We start from the raw sequence: 9,362 nt of genomic DNA on the forward strand, positions 1-9,362 counted from the left end.
CCTCGCTCTGACCCCAGTCTCTCTCAGAAAACAGTTCCACCTATTTCAGTTCCCCTCTCCCTGGCCATCCAGACCACTGTGCAATCACAGTGGATGGGGTCTGGAATAGCCCTTGGACCTTCCCTGGCATCCTGACTTGGCATCCACGTCACCCACCAGCTGTTCTCTTAGATCCTGCCCAATCACTGCCCTACCATCCCTTCCCTGGAGTGTCCTGGAAAGGGTCAAGGCATTGCACAACTCCGGGGGGCACTATTATTAAGTGTGGAATGTACTCCGTTAGCCATTTCCCAGAATCCAGGAGTGAAGCAAGCAGGCCCTTTGCCAGCCAGCAAGCCTGCAGCAGGCATCTCCTTTGGGGTGGAAAGGGAAGTGGAAGGATTGGCATGGGACAGAGCACAGGCCCCCTTTATGTGGGATGTTTGTGCTACCACAATGGGGCCTGCTTTGAGGCACGATGTTGGACACACATTTGATTCTTTCAAGTCTGGGGCAACTTGAGCATGAGCTTGGTCCTCAGTTGGGCCATTTGGCTTGGCCAGAGCCAGGTGCCAGCCATTGTTCTCCCGCTGAGCTCAGCAAAGTCTGCGAAGTCAGGACAGCATCATTCCCTGACAAACGTTCAGTACATTTCCTCGGGTCCCAGGAGGCCTGATATTGAAATGTTTTCCTCCCCATAGTTATATTTTCCTTGGTTGAAAAAGTTTTGTTTTGGAAGTTGCTACCCTGTCGAGGTAATGAGTCAGTTTGGGAGGCCGGTGCAGAGGGGAAAATGCACATCATTGGCAGAGGCCAGAAGGATGGGGGTGAGAGAAGATGGGAGATTCCGGGTGGGAGAAAGAGGTCCACACCCTCTGCCCCCTCCCACTCTTTCAGGAAGAACACAGCCCCTCCTTCCCAGCTAGGGGCCTCTTCACTGGGGTGAGGGGGCCAAGCCCTGCTGCTGCCTTAGGGCTTATTCCTGGGAAAGGCTAGGTAGGCAGGGAAGGAGCTAATGTTATGGGCCACCTTCTGAGTGCCGTTGAATCATCTGCTTTCTGTGAAGGTTGGTAGTGTTATCAACCACATTTTACAGATTGGGAAACTGAGGCTCAAAAAAGGGGGAATCACGTGCCTGACATCACACAGCCAGCAAGTGGCCGAGCTTAGAATTCAAGGAGTCCCATGCTGGCTCTGCCACATGGTCTCACTACAAGACTCATTCATTCCTACCCAGAAACGGACCCAAGTGACTCAGGGGAGGGACACGAAGACCCACCTAGAGAGACACCTGGGGAAGGACTGTTGGCAGAGGGAGAAGAGGGGGCTTATGGACTTGAGCCATCCTCGCCTATCTCTGCCATCTTCTCCTCCCCTCAATTTTCCACCCCATACATCTTTTTCACGTGGAGAGAACAGTCACAGAGATACAAAAACACACATAGATGCACCAACACGCTCAGATCCCCCCACACACACACACACACCACAAACACAGCCGTCCACACAAGCACAGAAGCACACACATCTGGAGGTAAATCTCAGGATTCAAGGGCTGGCTCCACGCCAGCTCTGAGCCCCGAGTAGCCCACTGAGGAGCCCTGGTCTGCCTCACTTTGGGAGGTCAAATCAATGAAAGAGCCCTGGTAGTTTAAAAAAGAGAAAGGGAGAAAAAAAGAACACCAGCACCTCTCATGATGGGAGGTCAGAGCAAATGAAACCAGGAGGAGGGGGTAGCTGTACGGGGGCTGGGGCGAGAGCATGGGGGTGGGGAGCCTGTGCTGGCAGCTGAATTCCTACCCTGGCCCAGCTCCAAAAGATTAAAATAGAGCTCTTAGAGTGTCCCCTCCACAGACCAGCCTGCCAGGGGCCAGACAATACGTGGGTTTGTGCTCCAGCTTAGGCCTCCAGAGAGGTGATGTTTTTACCCGGACAGCTAAAGGCACAGAGGCAGGTCTAAAGCAATTCCAAGGCTCCTTTGGCCCACAGTCCCAGAACAGGCCACAGCAGAGGGAGAGCTGCCGGCTGCTAGGATGCACACAGATCTGCTCTCTTCTCTTCTCACCCTAGGGCAGGCCTCTGGACTCACACTTCTTCATTTTATCTGCCCCCAAAACACCCAACTGGCAGGGCTATGTGGGATGAAGTCTTAGCGAATTCGTTATACTTTAATTTGGAAAAAAAATCTCAGCCTGGCTGTAAACAGGCAGTTCTCCTAATGAGGAATGGACAGGGCATCCCTTGGGGTTATCTGAAATATCAGATAAGTACAAACACCTCATTTTCCCTACCCAAGGGACAGAGCTCTCCCAGAAGGAAGCCCCACTGGCCACTTGAGGTTTCATCTGCTTCCTTGTAATTCTTAAGGATTTCAGGCAGCTGGGACTTAAGTCCGACATCTCAGACCACTTGCTAATACAGAGGATGAAGACAAGTATGCATCAGTTAAGCGCACAGGCTCTGGAGTTTGCCAGACGTGTGTTCTAATCCTGACTCTGCCACTTAGTAGCTTTTTGAATGTGGGCAAATTATTTAATCTTTCTGGGACTTGGGTTCTTTATCTCTAATAGCACCTACTAGTGATCATAAGGGTTAATTGAGAAAATACATAAAATGTGGTCAAATCAATGCCTGGCATATATCTAGCAAAAGTTAGCCAAAAACAACAACAAAAAATTCCCTCCTGCTGGGTTTCTGGAAGACCCTCCCCCATAACTAGGATGAAAATATAATTTATCATCTAAACCAGAACACCTTTGATAGTGGGAGTGGACACTAATTGGACTGACCCTGGGACACTGGCTTACCAGGGACCGTCCCTGGAAAACTGGGACATATGATCCCCCTTCCTATAACTTTCTAAAGGGTCCCTATATAACATTCCATTAAGATAATCCTTTGAAAACGGTCCTAAACTTTATTCTATATCATGAAGCCCATTGGAAGTAATAGCCCTTTAAGACATACTATGATATTAACATATGAAATTTTAATTTAAAATATAATTTTATTGTAGATTTAAAAATCATAAGGTTATAGATAAGTGATAAGAGATAAAGTGATAAGTCATATTTGGATGGAGGACTGAAAATTGATAAAATTCTACTGCTATTTTAATTTTTTCTTTTCTGATATTTGAGAAAAGCAGCTCATTCAATTTTAATGGAAGACCCCTTGCTCCAGTTCACAGAATATTAATATTCCATAAAAGCAAAGTTTGAGAATCTCAGCCTTAAAGAACCAAGAATAACCCCCAGGGAGTAAGGGATGGAGGGCAACTTTTGTGGTCATGACATATTTTCTTTTCTTTAAACAGTTTTAGCCATTCAGGAATAAAGGTCAACAGCAATCCCACTACTGGGGATAGACCCTGAGAAAACCATAACTCAAAAAGAGTCATGTACCACAATGTTCATTGCAGCACTATTTACAATAGCCAGGACATGGAAGCAACCTAAGTGTCCATCAACAGATGAATGGATAAAGAAGATGTGGCACCTATATACAATGGACTATTACTCAGCCATAAAAAGGAACGAAATTGAGTTATTTGTAGTGAGGTGGATTGACCTAGAGTCTGTCATACAGAGAGAAGTAAGTCAGAAGAAGAAAAGCCAATACCATATGCTAGCACATATATATGGAATCTAAAAAATAATGGTTCTGAAGAACCTAGGGGCAGGACAGGAATAAAGATGCAGACGTAGAGAATGGACTTAAGGACATGGGGAGGGGGAACGGTAAGCTGGAACAAAGTGAGAGAGTGGCATGGACATATATACACTACCAAATGTAAAATAGATGGCTGGTGGGAAGCAGCCGCATAGCACAGGGAGATCAGCTCCGTGCTTTGTGACCACCTAGAGGGGTGGGATAGGGAGGGTGGGAGGGAGACGCAAGAGGGAGGGGATATGGGGATATAAGTATATACATAGCTGATTCACTTTGTTATACAGCAAAAACTAACACAACAATGTAAAGCAATTATACTCCAATAAAGGTGGTTAAAAAATAAAAGGAATAAAGGTCAAGATGTAGGAGGCCTCGGTTCTTCACCAGGTGTATCTCTGCATAGGGCTGCTTGAGTGTCCTCCTGGCATGGGTACCTGGCTTCCCCCAGAGCAAGTGATCCAGGAGAGAGAGCAAGGCTATCTAATGCGCCCAGGATTGAGGACAGGCCCAGGCATATCACTGAGTTGGTTGCCTTAATGAAAGAAGAAAATACCTGAGAAGTATACCTGGATTCTTAGTCCAGGACTCTAACCTACAGCTTTAACCTATTAGAAAGAATCTTTACACCCAATATCAAAACCAGACAGATCTCCAGAAGAAAGTAAGCCTGGTCAGCCAGGTAAAGTCTGGGTCCTCAAATGCAGAAAATGTTTGAGCAGCTTTTTGTGTATGACTGTTTTGAAATACACTACTGATTGTAAGCTTCTGATATCTTCCACTCAACCCAGCCAGCCCCTCTCTAGTCTTTGGGCGCCATTGGGATTTGTCCTCCTGAGTTTCTGGAAGACTCCTAAGGTCCTCGTGGCCCCTTTCTGACTTTATGTGTTCATTGTGTGTTAAAAAGAAAGCATCTTCCCCTGGAGTGTTTTGATTGCATTAAATGCATTTGAATCACATGTGGAGGGCTGAATGGCTTACAATGTGATCTCTCTTTTAATTGTCACAACCTGTTAGGTGGTCACTGGGATGATGCCCATTTTTCTTATGAAGATATCGACTCTAAGAGGACATAGCCAGTAAGTAGAGAACCAGGAAATGCAGACCCAGGTCTTCTGACTTTAAATCCTATGCTCTCTGTACTATATCACACTTCGGTATTGCACTCCATTTGTTTTATTTAATATGAAAGGATATTTAGATATGCTTACTCCTTGCATTTCAGCTAAGTCATTTAAACCACAACAGACACACACATTTACACGTACACTCACCAACACACATAGACCAACTTCAAAACTGGGCCCATATAAATTAGCCCACCCTACACTCCGACTCTAAGAGTGAGTAGATGCATTTTCCTGTATTTTCCTTCAGCCACATTGCCACTTTGAGAAATTGGCTACTGCATAAACAAAATAGAATTACGGGTTAGAGATTTGGTTTAAGGGAGAGAGGACAGTACATCGTTTATTATACCAATAACCAGCATAAAAGAATGTAAAACATGCTACCAAGTAAAACCAAAATCCCACCTTGGGAAATCTATCCAATAGAGAGAAAAGCACCAGTAGATAAGAATATTTGTACAAGATGCTTATTGCAGCTTTGCTGGTTGTGGCAAAACTAACTAGAGACAACCTGAGTGCCCACAAATACAGGAAGAGTTGGACAAATTATGCTGCATCTATAGTGCTATTATAATGAATAAGAATCATTTATATTGACCTGTAAAGATCCATGATGGGTTGAGAAGGCAAAAAGAAAAAAAGGAGGGGAGGGAGGGGAAGGAGGGGAAGAGGATAAAGTGTATTTTAAGACCCAGCTTGCTGTAAGTAATTTTTAAAAATCCTATTAATGCATGTACATGTTGTGTGTGTGTGTGTGTGTGTATGTGTGTATATATATATATATATATATATATATATATATATATATATATATATATATACACATATATATACATAGAAATAAATATGCAAAGAAACATAAATTGTAACTTCAGAGTTTGGACTAGCAGAGGGAATATTGACATTTTTGCACACTTCTGAATTATCTGACTCGGTAAAAAGAGCACATATTATTTCTGTAATTTAAAACAATAATAAAGCAGATCAAGATAAAAAATAAACTAAGACCAGAATTTTGCCAAGCCTGATTTGAGCAAAGAAAACTCAGATTCCTGCCCTTACATCTTTTAGTTTATCCAAATGCACTCTCTTAATTGGCCCCAGACACTGACATCTGTGTGGAATACATCCACTCTTCACTCCCTACATTGGTTTTCAAAATGGCCACCTCTGCTGGATGTTAAGACTTCAGTTGAAGCCCACCTTCGCCACCTCCACCTCTCCCTCCACCCAAAAAAAGACTTTGGTCCCCTGCGGAAAAGGCCAAGAATAAATGCTTTCCGCCCCAATTATTCTCCCCACTCTTTTCTCCCTAAACTCCAGATGGTGAACTCTGGAAGTGGGTGACTGTGGGAGGTGGTGGAATCTCCCTTTCTAAAGTTCTTTCCCAAGAGAGAGCCACATCTGTGGAGGATGGCTCGGACTTAACTGCCTTTAGAACAAGTTAGTTATGGATGGTTTGCCATTTTTGGAGTGCTGATTGCATGCAGAGCCCAGTGAGAAGGAGAGATAGGAAATCAGGAGCCCTGGTGGCAGAGCAAGTATACACAGATGAAATCTTGGTAGCCTGAAGAAGCAGTATTTAATCAGTAACTTCTATGTACATTTTCGGAACATAGAAATCTAGGCAAGATAGCTTATACTAGTGACAGGCTCATAATTCAGAACGATCTTGATCAGCAGATGTCATTTAGTAGGGATTAAAGTTCCATATTTAGGTCAGAAAAATCCAAGAACGGTATGGGAGAATTGTAGCTGGGCAAAGGATTTTTAAAAAATTGATTTAGGCATTTCACTTAACAAACTCGAATTAAATAAAAGTATAAAAATCTGCTAAAAAATAGTAAACATTAATTGAATACCTGCTACGTGACAAACACTGTACTAAGCATGAGTTAATGAACTCGAACAATTACACAGTCTTCTGTATTCATATGTTGAGTCTTATGCCCAATTCAAGGGACCATGTTTCAGCTTCACTGGCACATTACATGAGAACAGTAGGGGGATATACAGCAAGTCATGCATGGAATAGTTAAAAGAATTGAGGATATTTAGCCAGAGGTGTTAATATATGATAACTGCAGTCAGATATCTGGAGAGCTACCATAATAATTTAAAAGACTTATATTCTATAATATCATTTAGGAGAATTATGACTGTAGTAGTTTAAAAATGTATCCACAAATTCTTCAGTACTCTTCCCTTCAAAAGGTGGAGCCTAAATTCCCTCGTCCTGAATGTGGGCTGGACTTAGTGACTCCCTTCTAACTAATAGAATGTGACAGAAGTGACAACGTGTGACTTCCAAGAGTAGGTCATAAAAGGCATAGTGGATTCTGCCTTGCTCTCTCTCAGATCACTTGCTCTGGGGAAAGCCAGCTGCCATGCTATGAGGACACTCAAGCAGCACTATGGAGAGGTCTACCTGATGAGGAATTGAGGCCTTCTGCCAACAGCCATGGGAGTGAGCCACCTTGCGAGCAGACCTTCCAGCCCCCAGGAGAAACTCAGTTGCCTGACCTCCTGACTGCAGTCTTGACTGCAACTTCACGAAATACACTGAACCAGAATCACACAGCTGAACTGCTCCTAAATTCTTGACCCTCAGAAACTCTGTGAGATAATCGATGTTTGTTGTCTTTAAGCTGCTAAATTTGGGAGGAATTTGTTATGCAGCAACAGATAACTAACATAACAACCAAGATGGATCTGGCAAGGAGACCAATTTAATTTTAACAGAAAAAAATTCCAATGATCACAGTTGTCTAATAGTGTAATGAATGGTAACACCTGAAGTTGAAGTAGTGAGTTCCCTATGTTCAGCCAGGAGGACCACCACCTCTCAGGGATACTGTAAAGGCAATGTCTACACTGGGTGCCTGAGGATGAGCTTAGAACCCAAATTCTTCATTTTTCATCTTTATCCTTCATATTCCAACCAGCCACCATTGGTTTCCAGACCTTCACTCCTCTCTCTGGCTACGGAAGCAAGGTCACCTTCATACTATGGCAAGGCAACTCTAGGATGACTTTCCTCTGGGTCTTAATTTGGATCCAAATTGGCTTGTCCCCACCAGGAAGATACCATTGCTTTGTTTTTGCAATACCATCTCTGCCATGATTTAGAGACCCATCAAATGGAAACTGGCTTTAAGACATCACTGGCCCTGGATTGCACCAAGAGCACAGTAATCTGTAATCAAAGCCCAAGTTGCCACAGTCAACATTCCCCCTGCTGCTACTGATAATTTGTACCATATTGACTAGGTTACTTAGCATTTGCAAATAGGATTCTGTAGCGGCTGGACGTCAAATACATGGAATAGATCTTCATCAACCTGGAGCCTGGAGCCCACCCTCTCTGCCCACACTTCAGCCACCAGAATGTCGGGCAGCCCAAGCTGTCCTTACCACCCACATACCCAGCTCACTGCCCTGCTCCTGCTCAGGATAGAGACCTCAGCCACATCACGCATGCAGCTCCTGGGGGGATGGAGAAGAGGGCATCAATGGGGACAGGGGAGTCCATAGAACAAGCCCAAGGCAGGTGAAACATGCTCAGGACCCTGAAGGATCCAATTAAGCCCAATTCACTGGGATCCAGTTTTCCTACCAAATTCCTGAGCAAACCAAATTGAATAATGTGTGGCTTATTCAGAAACACACATCCCTGTGTTGTTGGCCGAGGCGAGGGCAGTGTGGCAGGGGGCTTAGGCAAGGGGTGCAGGTGCACCGAAATGAAAACAACAGGCTAAAACAACAAGCTCCTGCCTATAAAGAACAGCCCCGTGTTTTGCCGGATTCCTGGGTTGGAGCGTGCGTGCATATATATATATATATATATATATATGTGGACTCTTGTGTGCATGTGCAGCTGGGCCTGGGGGTGGGGCGTGGGGCGCCTTCCAGGGTGGGAGCAGGAACGTGTCTACATATTTTAAATGGCAACTGCAATGAAATCCATCAGAGGTGCTCTAACGTACGTCTGGCACTGCCTCGTGCCAGCTCCCACAATAACTTCAGAATCTCCTCCCTCATTGCATAAACATTTTATATACCTTTTTAAGTGGGAATATTTTTGCTCATTTGGCAAGAGAGTGCCTTTATGCAGTTCAAGCAGCCTGATTTGTGCCTTACATGCTTCTTCAGGGGTGGGAAGCAGGAGGAGTGATGGTTGCTGAAAGGTGGGGTAGGGGGCACGGTGGGTTGAGATGGGGAGAGAGTTTAGGGACAGAGAGGAGGAAGGCGATTCTATGAAAAAGAAAAGTTCATCATTGCCTTGCTTTGGGTCTGTTCCACACCTTTCCATGGAAAACCTGTTTAACCTGCTTTAAATACACACACACACACACACACATACACACGTAGCAATTGGAAGTTATGAGTAAGGGTTGTGTTGCTTTTCTGTTCCACCTCCACTCCTGCAGACCTGAACAATTCAATCTCTCTTTCCCCAGCTTACCTGCGGCATGTGGGTCCTGCCTGACTTGAATAAATGGCTGTTTATGGATGATAGCATCTGGACCGCCCCTGATGAGGTCACCTTGTTATGTTAAATATTTCTACCTCCTGGTGGAGAGA

At 44.5% G+C, this 9,362-nt stretch overlaps 1 long non-coding RNA gene across 1 annotated transcript in view; it reads right to left on the reverse strand.

The window, feature by feature from the left end:
- Positions 1 to 8,610, reverse strand: part of LOC309649789 — a 404,889-nt gene extending 396,279 nt beyond the window's left edge. The window contains exon 1 of the long non-coding RNA XR_014257296.1: positions 13 to 8,610. This is a non-coding gene — a long non-coding RNA (uncharacterized lncRNA). The remainder of the gene's footprint in view (positions 1 to 12) is intronic.
- Between the last annotated feature and the right edge of the window lie 752 nt (positions 8,611 to 9,362).

The sequence above is a fragment of the Balaenoptera physalus genome (assembly GCF_965194825.1).
Source record: "Balaenoptera physalus genome assembly, chromosome: 20".
Lineage (NCBI taxonomy): Eukaryota > Metazoa > Chordata > Mammalia > Artiodactyla > Balaenopteridae > Balaenoptera > Balaenoptera physalus.